Below are 17,606 nucleotides of genomic sequence, written 5' to 3' on the forward strand. Positions count from 1 at the left end.
CCTGTCAGCATGCTGTACTCTACCCTTGCCCAAATTCTCAGCAATGGAGAGGATCCTGAAAGCAAGGCCCTGATTGGCTCTGCTGGATGGCGTGGTCATGTAAATTTCACTGGCCGGCCGGCCGAGGCTTCTGGGAAGCAGCTTTGGGTAGGCAACGGCTTTGCCCAAAGGGTCTGCGGGGCCTTGGCTGGTCACTTTGCGCCCCCACGCCCATGCTCTGCCCCGCCTCAGGCCTTGCCTCTGTGGATGCCACCCTCGCTCTGCAGGGAGATGCCAAGCGGGCCCCCCTTGCCCTGTCCCCTTCCAACTCATACTTACCTGGCAGGGGAGACACCATGATCACGAAGGTGGTTCTCCCAGGGTGAGGCTCATCCATTGCACTTCGGATGTGCTGACCCCTGCGATGTCCCCAAATGCGGGATACTCGACTGCATAATTTCTGGTAGTGGGGGACTGCGTTCGCGCTTTCCCCTGATCTCTGGTATCAAGAAAGGCAACAAGAAAAACCACTCTGGAGCACCCTTAGCTGTCTCTCCAGCTTCCTTCTGGGTGCTGCAGTAGGCTGGAAATGGGGCTGGGCAAGGGGAAGAGGCATGCAAATTCAGGAGCCTGGGGAATGCTGGGAAAGGGCCTCAAAAGCTGCTTCTGGGCCTTCGTTCCACCTGGCGAGCCCACCTGTCAGCATGCTGTACTCTACCCTTGCCCAAATTCTCAGCAATGGAGAGGATCCTGAAAGCAAGGCCCTGATTGGCTCTGCTGGATGGCGTGGTCATGTAAATTTCACTGGCCGGCCGGCCGAGGCTTCTGGGAAGCAGCTTTGGGTAGGCAACGGCTTTGCCCAAAGGGTCTGCGGGGCCTTGGCTGGTCACTTTGCGCCCCCACGCCCATGCTCTGCCCCGCCTCAGGCCTTGCCTCTGTGGATGCCACCCTCGCTCTGCAGGGAGATGCCAAGCGGGCCCCCCTTGCCCTGTCCCCTTCCAACTCATACTTACCTGGCAGGGGAGACACCATGATCACGAAGGTGGTTCTCCCAGGGTGAGGCTCATCCATTGCACTTCGGATGTGCTGACCCCTGCGATGTCCCCAAATGCGGGATACTCGACTGCATAATTTCTGGTAGTGGGGGACTGCGTTCGCGCTTTCCCCTGATCTCTGGTATCAAGAAAGGCAACAAGAAAAACCACTCTGGAGCACCCTTAGCTGTCTCTCCAGCTTCCTTCTGGGTGCTGCAGCAGGCTGGAAATGGGGCTGGGCAAGGGGAAGAGGCATGCAAATTCAGGAGCCTGGGGAGTGCTGGGATAGCTGCCGCCTCCCACTCAGGGGACCTATCCAGAGAGAGGAAAGTAGGCCCTGGCTAGGTGACAGGTCTGTCCCTCTCAGCTAAGCCCCTGGGCTTGTGGACCGGCTGTCAGCCTGTAGTCCTCACCCTTGCCTTCTGGGGCCAAGACTATGGCTGAGGCCACCAGGCCTGGGCCCGGCGAGGGTTCTGCCGCGTTTGGGAGCGTTCGGGAAGGCGTGAGGGGCTCAGGGCGCGAAACACTGCTCCCCGGCAGGCCTTTTCCCTGGCTTTGGCCAACAAAAGCACTGCCTAGCCCTAGAGTAGGGCTTAGTGGCAGTTCTGTAGGCTCAGAAGCCTCCAACTCTGCTTCTGGGCCTTCTTTCCACCTGGCGAGCCCACCTGTCAGCATGCTGTACTCTACCCTTGCCCAAATTCTCAGCAATGGAGAGGATCCTGAAAGCAAGGCCCTGATTGGCTCTGCTGGATGGCGTGGTCATGTAAATTTCACTGGCCGGCCGGCCGAGGCTTCTGGGAAGCAGCTTTGGGTAGGCAACGGCTTTGCCCAAAGGGTCTGCGGGGCCTTGGCTGGTCACTTTGCGCCCCCACGCCCATGCTCTGCCCCGCCTCAGGCCTTGCCTCTGTGGATGCCACCCTCGCTCTGCAGGGAGATGCCAAGCGGGCCCCCCTTGCCCTGTCCCCTTCCAACTCATACTTACCTGGCAGGGGAGACACCATGATCACGAAGGTGGTTCTCCCAGGGTGAGGCTCATCCATTGCACTTCGGATGTGCTGACCCCTGCGATGTCCCCAAATGCGGGATACTCGACTGCATAATTTCTGGTAGTGGGGGACTGCGTTCGCGCTTTCCCCTGATCTCTGGTATCAAGAAAGGCAACAAGAAAAACCACTCTGGAGCACCCTTAGCTGTCTCTCCAGCTTCCTTCTGGGTGCTGCAGCAGGCTGGAAATGGGGCTGGGCAAGGGGAAGAGGCATGCAAATTCAGGAGCCTGGGGAGTGCTGGGATAGCTGCCGCCTCCCACTCAGGGGACCTATCCAGAGAGAGGAAAGTAGGCCCTGGCTAGGTGACAGGTCTGTCCCTCTCAGCTAAGCCCCTGGGCTTGTGGACCGGCTGTCAGCCTGTAGTCCTCACCCTTGCCTTCTGGGGCCAAGACTATGGCTGAGGCCACCAGGCCTGGGCCCGGCGAGGGCTCTGCCCGGCGAGGGTTCTGCCGCGTTTGGGAGCGTTCGGGAAGGCGTGAGGGGCTCAGGGCGCGAAACACTGCTCCCCGGCAGGCCTTTTCCCTGGCTTTGGCCAACAAAAGCACTGCCTAGCCCTAGAGTAGGGCTTAGTGGCAGTTCTGTAGGCTCAGAAGCCTCCAACTCTGCTTCTGGGCCTTCTTTCCACCTGGCGAGCCCACCTGTCAGCATGCTGTACTCTACCCTTGCCCAAATTCTCAGCAATGGAGAGGATCCTGAAAGCAAGGCCCTGATTGGCTCTGCTGGATGGCGTGGTCATGTAAATTTCACTGGCCGGCCGGCCGAGGCTTCTGGGAAGCAGCTTTGGGTAGGCAACGGCTTTGCCCAAAGGGTCTGCGGGGCCTTGGCTGGTCACTTTGCGCCCCCACGCCCATGCTCTGCCCCGCCTCAGGCCTTGCCTCTGTGGATGCCACCCTCGCTCTGCAGGGAGATGCCAAGCGGGCCCCCCTTGCCCTGTCCCCTTCCAACTCATACTTACCTGGCAGGGGAGACACCATGATCACGAAGGTGGTTCTCCCAGGGTGAGGCTCATCCATTGCACTTCGGATGTGCTGACCCCTGCGATGTCCCCAAATGCGGGATACTCGACTGCATAATTTCTGGTAGTGGGGGACTGCGTTCGCGCTTTCCCCTGATCTCTGGTATCAAGAAAGGCAACAAGAAAAACCACTCTGGAGCACCCTTAGCTGTCTCTCCAGCTTCCTTCTGGGTGCTGCAGCAGGCTGGAAATGGGGCTGGGCAAGGGGAAGAGGCATGCAAATTCAGGAGCCTGGGGAGTGCTGGGATAGCTGCCGCCTCCCACTCAGGGGACCTATCCAGAGAGAGGAAAGTAGGCCCTGGCTAGGTGACAGGTCTGTCCCTCTCAGCTAAGCCCCTGGGCTTGTGGACCGGCTGTCAGCCTGTAGTCCTCACCCTTGCCTTCTGGGGCCAAGACTATGGCTGAGGCCACCAGGCCTGGGCCCGGCGAGGGCTCTGCCCGGCGAGGGTTCTGCCGCGTTTGGGAGCGTTCGGGAAGGCGTGAGGGGCTCAGGGCGCGAAACACTGCTCCCCGGCAGGCCTTTTCCCTGGCTTTGGCCAACAAAAGCACTGCCTAGCCCTAGAGTAGGGCTTAGTGGCAGTTCTGTAGGCTCAGAAGCCTCCAACTCTGCTTCTGGGCCTTCTTTCCACCTGGCGAGCCCACCTGTCAGCATGCTGTACTCTACCCTTGCCCAAATTCTCAGCAATGGAGAGGATCCTGAAAGCAAGGCCCTGATTGGCTCTGCTGGATGGCGTGGTCATGTAAATTTCACTGGCCGGCCGGCCGAGGCTTCTGGGAAGCAGCTTTGGGTAGGCAACGGCTTTGCCCAAAGGGTCTGCGGGGCCTTGGCTGGTCACTTTGCGCCCCCACGCCCATGCTCTGCCCCGCCTCAGGCCTTGCCTCTGTGGATGCCACCCTCGCTCTGCAGGGAGATGCCAAGCGGGCCCCCCTTGCCCTGTCCCCTTCCAACTCATACTTACCTGGCAGGGGAGACACCATGATCACGAAGGTGGTTCTCCCAGGGTGAGGCTCATCCATTGCACTTCGGATGTGCTGACCCCTGCGATGTCCCCAAATGCGGGATACTCGACTGCATAATTTCTGGTAGTGGGGGACTGCGTTCGCGCTTTCCCCTGATCTCTGGTATCAAGAAAGGCAACAAGAAAAACCACTCTGGAGCACCCTTAGCTGTCTCTCCAGCTTCCTTCTGGGTGCTGCAGCAGGCTGGAAATGGGGCTGGGCAAGGGGAAGAGGCATGCAAATTCAGGAGCCTGGGGAGTGCTGGGATAGCTGCCGCCTCCCGCTCAGGGGACCTATCCAGAGAGAGGAAAGTAGGCCCTGGCTAGGTGACAGGTCTGTCCCTCTCAGCTAAGCCCCTGGGCTTGTGGACCGGCTGTCAGCCTGTAGTCCTCACCCTTGCCTTCTGGGGCCAAGACTATGGCTGAGGCCACCAGGCCTGGGCCCGGCGAGGGCTCTGCCCGGCGAGGGTTCTGCCGCGTTTGGGAGCGTTCGGGAAGGCGTGAGGGGCTCAGGGCGCGAAACACTGCTCCCCGGCAGGCCTTTTCCCTGGCTTTGGCCAACAAAAGCACTGCCTAGCCCTAGAGTAGGGCTTAGTGGCAGTTCTGTAGGCTCAGAAGCCTCCAACTCTGCTTCTGGGCCTTCTTTCCACCTGGCGAGCCCACCTGTCAGCATGCTGTACTCTACCCTTGCCCAAATTCTCAGCAATGGAGAGGATCCTGAAAGCAAGGCCCTGATTGGCTCTGCTGGATGGCGTGGTCATGTAAATTTCACTGGCCGGCCGGCCGAGGCTTCTGGGAAGCAGCTTTGGGTAGGCAACGGCTTTGCCCAAAGGGTCTGCGGGGCCTTGGCTGGTCACTTTGCGCCCCCACGCCCATGCTCTGCCCCGCCTCAGGCCTTGCCTCTGTGGATGCCACCCTCGCTCTGCAGGGAGATGCCAAGCGGGCCCCCCTTGCCCTGTCCCCTTCCAACTCATACTTACCTGGCAGGGGAGACACCATGATCACGAAGGTGGTTCTCCCAGGGTGAGGCTCATCCATTGCACTTCGGATGTGCTGACCCCTGCGATGTCCCCAAATGCGGGATACTCGACTGCATAATTTCTGGTAGTGGGGGACTGCGTTCGCGCTTTCCCCTGATCTCTGGTATCAAGAAAGGCAACAAGAAAAACCACTCTGGAGCACCCTTAGCTGTCTCTCCAGCTTCCTTCTGGGTGCTGCAGCGGGCTGGGCAAGGGGAAGAGGCATGCAAATTCAGGAGCCTGGGGAGTGCTGGGATAGCTGCCGCCTCCCACTCAGGGGACCTATCCAGAGAGAGGAAAGTAGGCCCTGGCTAGGTGACAGGTCTGTCCCTCTCAGCTAAGCCCCTGGGCTTGTGGACCGGCTGTCAGCCTGTAGTCCTCACCCTTGCCTTCTGGGGCCAAGACTATGGCTGAGGCCACCAGGCCTGGGCCCGGCGAGGGCTCTGCCCGGCGAGGGTTCTGCCGCGTTTGGGAGCATTCGGGAAGGCGTGAGGGGCTCAGGGCGCGAAACACTGCTCCCCGGCAGGCCTTTTCCCTGGCTTTGGCCAACAAAAGCACTGCCTAGCCCTAGAGTAGGGCTTAGTGGCAGTTCTGTAGGCTCAGAAGCCTCCAACTCTGCTTCTGGGCCTTCTTTCCACCTGGCGAGCCCACCTGTCAGCATGCTGTACTCTACCCTTGCCCAAATTCTCAGCAATGGAGAGGATCCTGAAAGCAAGGCCCTGATTGGCTCTGCTGGATGGCGTGGTCATGTAAATTTCACTGGCCGGCCGGCCGAGGCTTCTGGGAAGCAGCTTTGGGTAGGCAACGGCTTTGCCCAAAGGGTCTGCGGGGCCTTGGCTGGTCACTTTGCGCCCCCACGCCCATGCTCTGCCCCGCCTCAGGCCTTGCCTCTGTGGATGCCACCCTCGCTCTGCAGGGAGATGCCAAGCGGGCCCCCCTTGCCCTGTCCCCTTCCAACTCATACTTACCTGGCAGGGGAGACACCATGATCACGAAGGTGGTGCTCCCAGGGTGAGGCTCATCCATTGCACTTCGGATGTGCTGACCCCTGCGATGTCCCCAAATGCGGGATACTCGACTGCATAATTTCTGGTAGTGGGGGACTGCGTTCGCGCTTTCCCCTGATCTCTGGTATCAAGAAAGGCAACAAGAAAAACCACTCTGGAGCACCCTTAGCTGTCTCTCCAGCTTCCTTCTGGGTGCTGCAGTAGGCTGGAAATGGGGCTGGGCAAGGGGAAGAGGCATGCAAATTCAGGAGCCTGGGGAATGCTGGGAAAGGGCCTCAAAAGCTGCTTCTGGGCCTTCGTTCCACCTGGCGAGCCCACCTGTCAGCATGCTGTACTCTACCCTTGCCCAAATTCTCAGCAATGGAGAGGATCCTGAAAGCAAGGCCCTGATTGGCTCTGCTGGATGGCGTGGTCATGTAAATTTCACTGGCCGGCCGGCCGAGGCTTCTGGGAAGCAGCTTTGGGTAGGCAACGGCTTTGCCCAAAGGGTCTGCGGGGCCTTGGCTGGTCACTTTGCGCCCCCACGCCCATGCTCTGCCCCGCCTCAGGCCTTGCCTCTGTGGATGCCACCCTCGCTCTGCAGGGAGATGCCAAGCGGGCCCCCCTTGCCCTGTCCCCTTCCAACTCATACTTACCTGGCAGGGGAGACACCATGATCACGAAGGTGGTTCTCCCAGGGTGAGGCTCATCCATTGCACTTCGGATGTGCTGACCCCTGCGATGTCCCCAAATGCGGGATACTCGACTGCATAATTTCTGGTAGTGGGGGACTGCGTTCGCGCTTTCCCCTGATCTCTGGTATCAAGAAAGGCAACAAGAAAAACCACTCTGGAGCACCCTTAGCTGTCTCTCCAGCTTCCTTCTGGGTGCTGCAGTAGGCTGGAAATGGGGCTGGGCAAGGGGAAGAGGCATACAAATTCAGGAGCCTGGGGAATGCTGGGAAAGGGCCTCAAAAGCTGCTTCTGGGCCTTCGTTCCACCTGGCGAGCCCACCTGTCAGCATGCTGTACTCTACCCTTGCCCAAATTCTCAGCAATGGAGAGGATCCTGAAAGCAAGGCCCTGATTGGCTCTGCTGGATGGCGTGGTCATGTAAATTTCACTGGCCGGCCGGCCGAGGCTTCTGGGAAGCAGCTTTGGGTAGGCAACGGCTTTGCCCAAAGGGTCTGCGGGGCCTTGGCTGGTCACTTTGCGCCCCCACGCCCATGCTCTGCCCCGCCTCAGGCCTTGCCTCTGTGGATGCCACCCTCGCTCTGCAGGGAGATGCCAAGCGGGCCCCCCTTGCCCTGTCCCCTTCCAACTCATACTTACCTGGCAGGGGAGACACCATGATCACGAAGGTGGTTCTCCCAGGGTGAGGCTCATCCATTGCACTTCGGATGTGCTGACCCCTGCGATGTCCCCAAATGCGGGATACTCGACTGCATAATTTCTGGTAGTGGGGGACTGCGTTCGCGCTTTCCCCTGATCTCTGGTATCAAGAAAGGCAACAAGAAAAACCACTCTGGAGCACCCTTAGCTGTCTCTCCAGCTTCCTTCTGGGTGCTGCAGCAGGCTGGAAATGGGGCTGGGCAAGGGGAAGAGGCATGCAAATTCAGGAGCCTGGGGAGTGCTGGGATAGCTGCCGCCTCCCACTCAGGGGACCTATCCAGAGAGAGGAAAGTAGGCCCTGGCTAGGTGACAGGTCTGTCCCTCTCAGCTAAGCCCCTGGGCTTGTGGACCGGCTGTCAGCCTGTAGTCCTCACCCTTGCCTTCTGGGGCCAAGACTATGGCTGAGGCCACCAGGCCTGGGCCCGGCGAGGGCTCTGCCCGGCGAGGGTTCTGCCGCGTTTGGGAGCGTTCGGGAAGGCGTGAGGGGCTCAGGGCGCGAAACACTGCTCCCCGGCAGGCCTTTTCCCTGGCTTTGGCCAACAAAAGCACTGCCTAGCCCTAGAGTAGGGCTTAGTGGCAGTTCTGTAGGCTCAGAAGCCTCCAACTCTGCTTCTGGGCCTTCTTTCCACCTGGCGAGCCCACCTGTCAGCATGCTGTACTCTACCCTTGCCCAAATTCTCAGCAATGGAGAGGATCCTGAAAGCAAGGCCCTGATTGGCTCTGCTGGATGGCGTGGTCATGTAAATTTCACTGGCCGGCCGGCCGAGGCTTCTGGGAAGCAGCTTTGGGTAGGCAACGGCTTTGCCCAAAGGGTCTGCGGGGCCTTGGCTGGTCACTTTGCGCCCCCACGCCCATGCTCTGCCCCGCCTCAGGCCTTGCCTCTGTGGATGCCACCCTCGCTCTGCAGGGAGATGCCAAGCGGGCCCCCCTTGCCCTGTCCCCTTCCAACTCATACTTACCTGGCAGGGGAGACACCATGATCACGAAGGTGGTTCTCCCAGGGTGAGGCTCATCCATTGCACTTCGGATGTGCTGACCCCTGCGATGTCCCCAAATGCGGGATACTCGACTGCATAATTTCTGGTAGTGGGGGACTGCGTTCGCGCTTTCCCCTGATCTCTGGTATCAAGAAAGGCAACAAGAAAAACCACTCTGGAGCACCCTTAGCTGTCTCTCCAGCTTCCTTCTGGGTGCTGCAGCAGGCTGGAAATGGGGCTGGGCAAGGGGAAGAGGCATGCAAATTCAGGAGCCTGGGGAGTGCTGGGATAGCTGCCGCCTCCCACTCAGGGGACCTATCCAGAGAGAGGAAAGTAGGCCCTGGCTAGGTGACAGGTCTGTCCCTCTCAGCTAAGCCCCTGGGCTTGTGGACCGGCTGTCAGCCTGTAGTCCTCACCCTTGCCTTCTGGGGCCAAGACTATGGCTGAGGCCACCAGGCCTGGGCCCGGCGAGGGCTCTGCCCGGCGAGGGTTCTGCCGCGTTTGGGAGCGTTCGGGAAGGCGTGAGGGGCTCAGGGCGCGAAACACTGCTCCCCGGCAGGCCTTTTCCCTGGCTTTGGCCAACAAAAGCACTGCCTAGCCCTAGAGTAGGGCTTAGTGGCAGTTCTGTAGGCTCAGAAGCCTCCAACTCTGCTTCTGGGCCTTCTTTCCACCTGGCGAGCCCACCTGTCAGCATGCTGTACTCTACCCTTGCCCAAATTCTCAGCAATGGAGAGGATCCTGAAAGCAAGGCCCTGATTGGCTCTGCTGGATGGCGTGGTCATGTAAATTTCACTGGCCGGCCGGCCGAGGCTTCTGGGAAGCAGCTTTGGGTAGGCAACGGCTTTGCCCAAAGGGTCTGCGGGGCCTTGGCTGGTCACTTTGCGCCCCCACGCCCATGCTCTGCCCCGCCTCAGGCCTTGCCTCTGTGGATGCCACCCTCGCTCTGCAGGGAGATGCCAAGCGGGCCCCCCTTGCCCTGTCCCCTTCCAACTCATACTTACCTGGCAGGGGAGACACCATGATCACGAAGGTGGTTCTCCCAGGGTGAGGCTCATCCATTGCACTTCGGATGTGCTGACCCCTGCGATGTCCCCAAATGCGGGATACTCGACTGCATAATTTCTGGTAGTGGGGGACTGCGTTCGCGCTTTCCCCTGATCTCTGGTATCAAGAAAGGCAACATGAAAAACCACTCTGGAGCACCCTTAGCTGTCTCTCCAGCTTCCTTCTGGGTGCTGCAGCAGGCTGGAAATGGGGCTGGGCAAGGGGAAGAGGCATGCAAATTCAGGAGCCTGGGGAGTGCTGGGATAGCTGCCGCCTCCCACTCAGGGGACCTATCCAGAGAGAGGAAAGTAGGCCCTGGCTAGGTGACAGGTCTGTCCCTCTCAGCTAAGCCCCTGGGCTTGTGGACCGGCTGTCAGCCTGTAGTCCTCACCCTTGCCTTCTGGGGCCAAGACTATGGCTGAGGCCACCAGGCCTGGGCCCGGCGAGGGCTCTGCCCGGCGAGGGTTCTGCCGCGTTTGGGAGCATTCGGGAAGGCGTGAGGGGCTCAGGGCGCGAAACACTGCTCCCCGGCAGGCCTTTTCCCTGGCTTTGGCCAACAAAAGCACTGCCTAGCCCTAGAGTAGGGCTTAGTGGCAGTTCTGTAGGCTCAGAAGCCTCCAACTCTGCTTCTGGGCCTTCTTTCCACCTGGCGAGCCCACCTGTCAGCATGCTGTACTCTACCCTTGCCCAAATTCTCAGCAATGGAGAGGATCCTGAAAGCAAGGCCCTGATTGGCTCTGCTGGATGGCGTGGTCATGTAAATTTCACTGGCCGGCCGGCCGAGGCTTCTGGGAAGCAGCTTTGGGTAGGCAACGGCTTTGCCCAAAGGGTCTGCGGGGCCTTGGCTGGTCACTTTGCGCCCCCACGCCCATGCTCTGCCCCGCCTCAGGCCTTGCCTCTGTGGATGCCACCCTCGCTCTGCAGGGAGATGCCAAGCGGGCCCCCCTTGCCCTGTCCCCTTCCAACTCATACTTACCTGGCAGGGGAGACACCATGATCACGAAGGTGGTTCTCCCAGGGTGAGGCTCATCCATTGCACTTCGGATGTGCTGACCCCTGCGATGTCCCCAAATGCGGGATACTCGACTGCATAATTTCTGGTAGTGGGGGACTGCGTTCGCGCTTTCCCCTGATCTCTGGTATCAAGAAAGGCAACAAGAAAAACCACTCTGGAGCACCCTTAGCTGTCTCTCCAGCTTCCTTCTGGGTGCTGCAGTAGGCTGGAAATGGGGCTGGGCAAGGGGAAGAGGCATGCAAATTCAGGAGCCTGGGGAATGCTGGGAAAGGGCCTCAAAAGCTGCTTCTGGGCCTTCGTTCCACCTGGCGAGCCCACCTGTCAGCATGCTGTACTCTACCCTTGCCCAAATTCTCAGCAATGGAGAGGATCCTGAAAGCAAGGCCCTGATTGGCTCTGCTGGATGGCGTGGTCATGTAAATTTCACTGGCCGGCCGGCCGAGGCTTCTGGGAAGCAGCTTTGGGTAGGCAACGGCTTTGCCCAAAGGGTCTGCGGGGCCTTGGCTGGTCACTTTGCGCCCCCACGCCCATGCTCTGCCCCGCCTCAGGCCTTGCCTCTGTGGATGCCACCCTCGCTCTGCAGGGAGATGCCAAGCGGGCCCCCCTTGCCCTGTCCCCTTCCAACTCATACTTACCTGGCAGGGGAGACACCATGATCACGAAGGTGGTTCTCCCAGGGTGAGGCTCATCCATTGCACTTCGGATGTGCTGACCCCTGCGATGTCCCCAAATGCGGGATACTCGACTGCATAATTTCTGGTAGTGGGGGACTGCGTTCGCGCTTTCCCCTGATCTCTGGTATCAAGAAAGGCAACAAGAAAAACCACTCTGGAGCACCCTTAGCTGTCTCTCCAGCTTCCTTCTGGGTGCTGCAGCAGGCTGGAAATGGGGCTGGGCAAGGGGAAGAGGCATGCAAATTCAGGAGCCTGGGGAGTGCTGGGATAGCTGCCGCCTCCCACTCAGGGGACCTATCCAGAGAGAGGAAAGTAGGCCCTGGCTAGGTGACAGGTCTGTCCCTCTCAGCTAAGCCCCTGGGCTTGTGGACCGGCTGTCAGCCTGTAGTCCTCACCCTTGCCTTCTGGGGCCAAGACTATGGCTGAGGCCACCAGGCCTGGGCCCGGCGAGGGCTCTGCCCGGCGAGGGTTCTGCCGCGTTTGGGAGCGTTCGGGAAGGCGTGAGGGGCTCAGGGCGCGAAACACTGCTCCCCGGCAGGCCTTTTCCCTGGCTTTGGCCAACAAAAGCACTGCCTAGCCCTAGAGTAGGGCTTAGTGGCAGTTCTGTAGGCTCAGAAGCCTCCAACTCTGCTTCTGGGCCTTCTTTCCACCTGGCGAGCCCACCTGTCAGCATGCTGTACTCTACCCTTGCCCAAATTCTCAGCAATGGAGAGGATCCTGAAAGCAAGGCCCTGATTGGCTCTGCTGGATGGCGTGGTCATGTAAATTTCACTGGCCGGCCGGCCGAGGCTTCTGGGAAGCAGCTTTGGGTAGGCAACGGCTTTGCCCAAAGGGTCTGCGGGGCCTTGGCTGGTCACTTTGCGCCCCCACGCCCATGCTCTGCCCCGCCTCAGGCCTTGCCTCTGTGGATGCCACCCTCGCTCTGCAGGGAGATGCCAAGCGGGCCCCCCTTGCCCTGTCCCCTTCCAACTCATACTTACCTGGCAGGGGAGACACCATGATCACGAAGGTGGTTCTCCCAGGGTGAGGCTCATCCATTGCACTTCGGATGTGCTGACCCCTGCGATGTCCCCAAATGCGGGATACTCGACTGCATAATTTCTGGTAGTGGGGGACTGCGTTCGCGCTTTCCCCTGATCTCTGGTATCAAGAAAGGCAACAAGAAAAACCACTCTGGAGCACCCTTAGCTGTCTCTCCAGCTTCCTTCTGGGTGCTGCAGTAGGCTGGAAATGGGGCTGGGCAAGGGGAAGAGGCATGCAAATTCAGGAGCCTGGGGAATGCTGGGAAAGGGCCTCAAAAGCTGCTTCTGGGCCTTCGTTCCACCTGGCGAGCCCACCTGTCAGCATGCTGTACTCTACCCTTGCCCAAATTCTCAGCAATGGAGAGGATCCTGAAAGCAAGGCCCTGATTGGCTCTGCTGGATGGCGTGGTCATGTAAATTTCACTGGCCGGCCGGCCGAGGCTTCTGGGAAGCAGCTTTGGGTAGGCAACGGCTTTGCCCAAAGGGTCTGCGGGGCCTTGGCTGGTCACTTTGCGCCCCCACGCCCATGCTCTGCCCCGCCTCAGGCCTTGCCTCTGTGGATGCCACCCTCGCTCTGCAGGGAGATGCCAAGCGGGCCCCCCTTGCCCTGTCCCCTTCCAACTCATACTTACCTGGCAGGGGAGACACCATGATCACGAAGGTGGTTCTCCCAGGGTGAGGCTCATCCATTGCACTTCGGATGTGCTGACCCCTGCGATGTCCCCAAATGCGGGATACTCGACTGCATAATTTCTGGTAGTGGGGGACTGCGTTCGCGCTTTCCCCTGATCTCTGGTATCAAGAAAGGCAACAAGAAAAACCACTCTGGAGCACCCTTAGCTGTCTCTCCAGCTTCCTTCTGGGTGCTGCAGTAGGCTGGAAATGGGGCTGGGCAAGGGGAAGAGGCATGCAAATTCAGGAGCCTGGGGAATGCTGGGAAAGGGCCTCAAAAGCTGCTTCTGGGCCTTCGTTCCACCTGGCGAGCCCACCTGTCAGCATGCTGTACTCTACCCTTGCCCAAATTCTCAGCAATGGAGAGGATCCTGAAAGCAAGGCCCTGATTGGCTCTGCTGGATGGCGTGGTCATGTAAATTTCACTGGCCGGCCGGCCGAGGCTTCTGGGAAGCAGCTTTGGGTAGGCAACGGCTTTGCCCAAAGGGTCTGCGGGGCCTTGGCTGGTCACTTTGCGCCCCCACGCCCATGCTCTGCCCCGCCTCAGGCCTTGCCTCTGTGGATGCCACCCTCGCTCTGCAGGGAGATGCCAAGCGGGCCCCCCTTGCCCTGTCCCCTTCCAACTCATACTTACCTGGCAGGGGAGACACCATGATCACGAAGGTGGTTCTCCCAGGGTGAGGCTCATCCATTGCACTTCGGATGTGCTGACCCCTGCGATGTCCCCAAATGCGGGATACTCGACTGCATAATTTCTGGTAGTGGGGGACTGCGTTCGCGCTTTCCCCTGATCTCTGGTATCAAGAAAGGCAACAAGAAAAACCACTCTGGAGCACCCTTAGCTGTCTCTCCAGCTTCCTTCTGGGTGCTGCAGTAGGCTGGAAATGGGGCTGGGCAAGGGGAAGAGGCATGCAAATTCAGGAGCCTGGGGAATGCTGGGAAAGGGCCTCAAAAGCTGCTTCTGGGCCTTCGTTCCACCTGGCGAGCCCACCTGTCAGCATGCTGTACTCTACCCTTGCCCAAATTCTCAGCAATGGAGAGGATCCTGAAAGCAAGGCCCTGATTGGCTCTGCTGGATGGCGTGGTCATGTAAATTTCACTGGCCGGCCGGCCGAGGCTTCTGGGAAGCAGCTTTGGGTAGGCAACGGCTTTGCCCAAAGGGTCTGCGGGGCCTTGGCTGGTCACTTTGCGCCCCCACGCCCATGCTCTGCCCCGCCTCAGGCCTTGCCTCTGTGGATGCCACCCTCGCTCTGCAGGGAGATGCCAAGCGGGCCCCCCTTGCCCTGTCCCCTTCCAACTCATACTTACCTGGCAGGGGAGACACCATGATCACGAAGGTGGTTCTCCCAGGGTGAGGCTCATCCATTGCACTTCGGATGTGCTGACCCCTGCGATGTCCCCAAATGCGGGATACTCGACTGCATAATTTCTGGTAGTGGGGGACTGCGTTCGCGCTTTCCCCTGATCTCTGGTATCAAGAAAGGCAACAAGAAAAACCACTCTGGAGCACCCTTAGCTGTCTCTCCAGCTTCCTTCTGGGTGCTGCAGCAGGCTGGAAATGGGGCTGGGCAAGGGGAAGAGGCATGCAAATTCAGGAGCCTGGGGAGTGCTGGGATAGCTGCCGCCTCCCACTCAGGGGACCTATCCAGAGAGAGGAAAGTAGGCCCTGGCTAGGTGACAGGTCTGTCCCTCTCAGCTAAGCCCCTGGGCTTGTGGACCGGCTGTCAGCCTGTAGTCCTCACCCTTGCCTTCTGGGGCCAAGACTATGGCTGAGGCCACCAGGCCTGGGCCCGGCGAGGGCTCTGCCCGGCGAGGGTTCTGCCGCGTTTGGGAGCGTTCGGGAAGGCGTGAGGGGCTCAGGGCGCGAAACACTGCTCCCCGGCAGGCCTTTTCCCTGGCTTTGGCCAACAAAAGCACTGCCTAGCCCTAGAGTAGGGCTTAGTGGCAGTTCTGTAGGCTCAGAAGCCTCCAACTCTGCTTCTGGGCCTTCTTTCCACCTGGCGAGCCCACCTGTCAGCATGCTGTACTCTACCCTTGCCCAAATTCTCAGCAATGGAGAGGATCCTGAAAGCAAGGCCCTGATTGGCTCTGCTGGATGGCGTGGTCATGTAAATTTCACTGGCCGGCCGGCCGAGGCTTCTGGGAAGCAGCTTTGGGTAGGCAACGGCTTTGCCCAAAGGGTCTGCGGGGCCTTGGCTGGTCACTTTGCGCCCCCACGCCCATGCTCTGCCCCGCCTCAGGCCTTGCCTCTGTGGATGCCACCCTCGCTCTGCAGGGAGATGCCAAGCGGGCCCCCCTTGCCCTGTCCCCTTCCAACTCATACTTACCTGGCAGGGGAGACACCATGATCACGAAGGTGGTTCTCCCAGGGTGAGGCTCATCCATTGCACTTCGGATGTGCTGACCCCTGCGATGTCCCCAAATGCGGGATACTCGACTGCATAATTTCTGGTAGTGGGGGACTGCGTTCGCGCTTTCCCCTGATCTCTGGTATCAAGAAAGGCAACAAGAAAAACCACTCTGGAGCACCCTTAGCTGTCTCTCCAGCTTCCTTCTGGGTGCTGCAGTAGGCTGGAAATGGGGCTGGGCAAGGGGAAGAGGCATGCAAATTCAGGAGCCTGGGGAATGCTGGGAAAGGGCCTCAAAAGCTGCTTCTGGGCCTTCGTTCCACCTGGCGAGCCCACCTGTCAGCATGCTGTACTCTACCCTTGCCCAAATTCTCAGCAATGGAGAGGATCCTGAAAGCAAGGCCCTGATTGGCTCTGCTGGATGGCGTGGTCATGTAAATTTCACTGGCCGGCCGGCCGAGGCTTCTGGGAAGCAGCTTTGGGTAGGCAACGGCTTTGCCCAAAGGGTCTGCGGGGCCTTGGCTGGTCACTTTGCGCCCCCACGCCCATGCTCTGCCCCGCCTCAGGCCTTGCCTCTGTGGATGCCACCCTCGCTCTGCAGGGAGATGCCAAGCGGGCCCCCCTTGCCCTGTCCCCTTCCAACTCATACTTACCTGGCAGGGGAGACACCATGATCACGAAGGTGGTTCTCCCAGGGTGAGGCTCATCCATTGCACTTCGGATGTGCTGACCCCTGCGATGTCCCCAAATGCGGGATACTCGACTGCATAATTTCTGGTAGTGGGGGACTGCGTTCGCGCTTTCCCCTGATCTCTGGTATCAAGAAAGGCAACAAGAAAAACCACTCTGGAGCACCCTTAGCTGTCTCTCCAGCTTCCTTCTGGGTGCTGCAGTAGGCTGGAAATGGGGCTGGGCAAGGGGAAGAGGCATGCAAATTCAGGAGCCTGGGGAATGCTGGGAAAGGGCCTCAAAAGCTGCTTCTGGGCCTTTGTTCCACCTGGCGAGCCCACCTGTCAGCATGCTGTACTCTACCCTTGCCCAAATTCTCAGCAATGGAGAGGATCCTGAAAGCAAGGCCCTGATTGGCTCTGCTGGATGGCGTGGTCATGTAAATTTCACTGGCCGGCCGGCCGAGGCTTCTGGGAAGCAGCTTTGGGTAGGCAACGGCTTTGCCCAAAGGGTCTGCGGGGCCTTGGCTGGTCACTTTGCGCCCCCACGCCCATGCTCTGCCCCGCCTCAGGCCTTGCCTCTGTGGATGCCACCCTCGCTCTGCAGGGAGATGCCAAGCGGGCCCCCCTTGCCCTGTCCCCTTCCAACTCATACTTACCTGGCAGGGGAGACACCATGATCACGAAGGTGGTTCTCCCAGGGTGAGGCTCATCCATTGCACTTCGGATGTGCTGACCCCTGCGATGTCCCCAAATGCGGGATACTCGACTGCATAATTTCTGGTAGTGGGGGACTGCGTTCGCGCTTTCCCCTGATCTCTGGTATCAAGAAAGGCAACAAGAAAAACCACTCTGGAGCACCCTTAGCTGTCTCTCCAGCTTCCTTCTGGGTGCTGCAGTAGGCTGGAAATGGGGCTGGGCAAGGGGAAGAGGCATGCAAATTCAGGAGCCTGGGGAATGCTGGGAAAGGGCCTCAAAAGCTGCTTCTGGGCCTTCGTTCCACCTGGCGAGCCCACCTGTCAGCATGCTGTACTCTACCCTTGCCCAAATTCTCAGCAATGGAGAGGATCCTGAAAGCAAGGCCCTGATTGGCTCTGCTGGATGGCGTGGTCATGTAAATTTCACTGGCCGGCCGGCCGAGGCTTCTGGGAAGCAGCTTTGGGTAGGCAACGGCTTTGCCCAAAGGGTCTGCGGGGCCTTGGCTGGTCACTTTGCGCCCCCACGCCCATGCTCTGCCCCGCCTCAGGCCTTGCCTCTGTGGATGCCACCCTCGCTCTGCAGGGAGATGCCAAGCGGGCCCCCCTTGCCCTGTCCCCTTCCAACTCATACTTACCTGGCAGGGGAGACACCATGATCACGAAGGTGGTTCTCCCAGGGTGAGGCTCATCCATTGCACTTCGGATGTGCTGACCCCTGCGATGTCCCCAAATGCGGGATACTCGACTGCATAATTTCTGGTAGTGGGGGACTGCGTTCGCGCTTTCCCCTGATCTCTGGTATCAAGAAAGGCAACAAGAAAAACCACTCTGGAGCACCCTTAGCTGTCTCTCCAGCTTCCTTCTGGGTGCTGCAGCAGGCTGGAAATGGGGCTGGGCAAGGGGAAGAGGCATGCAAATTCAGGAGCCTGGGGAGTGCTGGGATAGCTGCCGCCTCCCACTCAGGGGACCTATCCAGAGAGAGGAAAGTAGGCCCTGGCTAGGTGACAGGTCTGTCCCTCTC

The 17,606-nt window shown here is 59.7% G+C and overlaps 21 non-coding genes across 21 annotated transcripts; all 21 read left to right on the plus strand.

Annotated features, from left to right (window-relative positions):
- The first annotated feature begins 310 nt into the window (after positions 1-310).
- Positions 311-474, plus strand: LOC138294260 (U1 spliceosomal RNA). Its single transcript, XR_011203307.1, has one exon. It is a non-coding gene; the product is annotated as a U1 spliceosomal RNA (small nuclear RNA).
- A 510-nt stretch (positions 475-984) lies between these two features.
- On the plus strand, positions 985-1,148 carry LOC138294377 (U1 spliceosomal RNA). Its single transcript, XR_011203397.1, has one exon. It is a non-coding gene; the product is annotated as a U1 spliceosomal RNA (small nuclear RNA).
- An 839-nt stretch (positions 1,149-1,987) lies between these two features.
- On the plus strand, positions 1,988-2,151 carry LOC138294498 (U1 spliceosomal RNA). Its single transcript, XR_011203468.1, has one exon. It is a non-coding gene; the product is annotated as a U1 spliceosomal RNA (small nuclear RNA).
- Positions 2,152-3,006: 855 nt separating this feature from the next.
- LOC138294619 (U1 spliceosomal RNA) lies at positions 3,007-3,170 on the plus strand. Its single transcript, XR_011203479.1, has one exon. It is a non-coding gene; the product is annotated as a U1 spliceosomal RNA (small nuclear RNA).
- Positions 3,171-4,025: 855 nt separating this feature from the next.
- LOC138294741 (U1 spliceosomal RNA) lies at positions 4,026-4,189 on the plus strand. The gene has a single exon (XR_011203490.1). It is a non-coding gene; the product is annotated as a U1 spliceosomal RNA (small nuclear RNA).
- An 855-nt stretch (positions 4,190-5,044) lies between these two features.
- LOC138294873 (U1 spliceosomal RNA) lies at positions 5,045-5,208 on the plus strand. The gene has a single exon (XR_011203501.1). It is a non-coding gene; the product is annotated as a U1 spliceosomal RNA (small nuclear RNA).
- An 843-nt stretch (positions 5,209-6,051) lies between these two features.
- LOC138295231 (U1 spliceosomal RNA) lies at positions 6,052-6,215 on the plus strand. Its single transcript, XR_011203548.1, has one exon. It is a non-coding gene; the product is annotated as a U1 spliceosomal RNA (small nuclear RNA).
- Positions 6,216-6,725: 510 nt separating this feature from the next.
- Positions 6,726-6,889, plus strand: LOC138294994 (U1 spliceosomal RNA). The gene has a single exon (XR_011203512.1). It is a non-coding gene; the product is annotated as a U1 spliceosomal RNA (small nuclear RNA).
- A 510-nt stretch (positions 6,890-7,399) lies between these two features.
- LOC138295115 (U1 spliceosomal RNA) lies at positions 7,400-7,563 on the plus strand. The gene has a single exon (XR_011203523.1). It is a non-coding gene; the product is annotated as a U1 spliceosomal RNA (small nuclear RNA).
- An 855-nt stretch (positions 7,564-8,418) lies between these two features.
- Positions 8,419-8,582, plus strand: LOC138295221 (U1 spliceosomal RNA). Its single transcript, XR_011203544.1, has one exon. It is a non-coding gene; the product is annotated as a U1 spliceosomal RNA (small nuclear RNA).
- Positions 8,583-9,437: 855 nt separating this feature from the next.
- On the plus strand, positions 9,438-9,601 carry LOC138295277 (U1 spliceosomal RNA). Its single transcript, XR_011203561.1, has one exon. It is a non-coding gene; the product is annotated as a U1 spliceosomal RNA (small nuclear RNA).
- An 855-nt stretch (positions 9,602-10,456) lies between these two features.
- Positions 10,457-10,620, plus strand: LOC138291785 (U1 spliceosomal RNA). Its single transcript, XR_011202568.1, has one exon. It is a non-coding gene; the product is annotated as a U1 spliceosomal RNA (small nuclear RNA).
- Positions 10,621-11,130: 510 nt separating this feature from the next.
- Positions 11,131-11,294, plus strand: LOC138291907 (U1 spliceosomal RNA). The gene has a single exon (XR_011202573.1). It is a non-coding gene; the product is annotated as a U1 spliceosomal RNA (small nuclear RNA).
- An 855-nt stretch (positions 11,295-12,149) lies between these two features.
- LOC138292022 (U1 spliceosomal RNA) lies at positions 12,150-12,313 on the plus strand. Its single transcript, XR_011202574.1, has one exon. It is a non-coding gene; the product is annotated as a U1 spliceosomal RNA (small nuclear RNA).
- A 510-nt stretch (positions 12,314-12,823) lies between these two features.
- LOC138292071 (U1 spliceosomal RNA) lies at positions 12,824-12,987 on the plus strand. The gene has a single exon (XR_011202578.1). It is a non-coding gene; the product is annotated as a U1 spliceosomal RNA (small nuclear RNA).
- Positions 12,988-13,497: 510 nt separating this feature from the next.
- Positions 13,498-13,661, plus strand: LOC138292121 (U1 spliceosomal RNA). The gene has a single exon (XR_011202593.1). It is a non-coding gene; the product is annotated as a U1 spliceosomal RNA (small nuclear RNA).
- Positions 13,662-14,171: 510 nt separating this feature from the next.
- LOC138292174 (U1 spliceosomal RNA) lies at positions 14,172-14,335 on the plus strand. The gene has a single exon (XR_011202605.1). It is a non-coding gene; the product is annotated as a U1 spliceosomal RNA (small nuclear RNA).
- An 855-nt stretch (positions 14,336-15,190) lies between these two features.
- Positions 15,191-15,354, plus strand: LOC138292236 (U1 spliceosomal RNA). Its single transcript, XR_011202618.1, has one exon. It is a non-coding gene; the product is annotated as a U1 spliceosomal RNA (small nuclear RNA).
- A 510-nt stretch (positions 15,355-15,864) lies between these two features.
- Positions 15,865-16,028, plus strand: LOC138292276 (U1 spliceosomal RNA). Its single transcript, XR_011202627.1, has one exon. It is a non-coding gene; the product is annotated as a U1 spliceosomal RNA (small nuclear RNA).
- Positions 16,029-16,538: 510 nt separating this feature from the next.
- On the plus strand, positions 16,539-16,702 carry LOC138292319 (U1 spliceosomal RNA). Its single transcript, XR_011202651.1, has one exon. It is a non-coding gene; the product is annotated as a U1 spliceosomal RNA (small nuclear RNA).
- A 510-nt stretch (positions 16,703-17,212) lies between these two features.
- On the plus strand, positions 17,213-17,376 carry LOC138292348 (U1 spliceosomal RNA). Its single transcript, XR_011202658.1, has one exon. It is a non-coding gene; the product is annotated as a U1 spliceosomal RNA (small nuclear RNA).
- Positions 17,377-17,606: the final 230 nt, after the last annotated feature.

This window comes from Pleurodeles waltl, chromosome 1_1 (assembly GCF_031143425.1).
Source record: "Pleurodeles waltl isolate 20211129_DDA chromosome 1_1, aPleWal1.hap1.20221129, whole genome shotgun sequence".
Lineage (NCBI taxonomy): Eukaryota > Metazoa > Chordata > Amphibia > Caudata > Salamandridae > Pleurodeles > Pleurodeles waltl.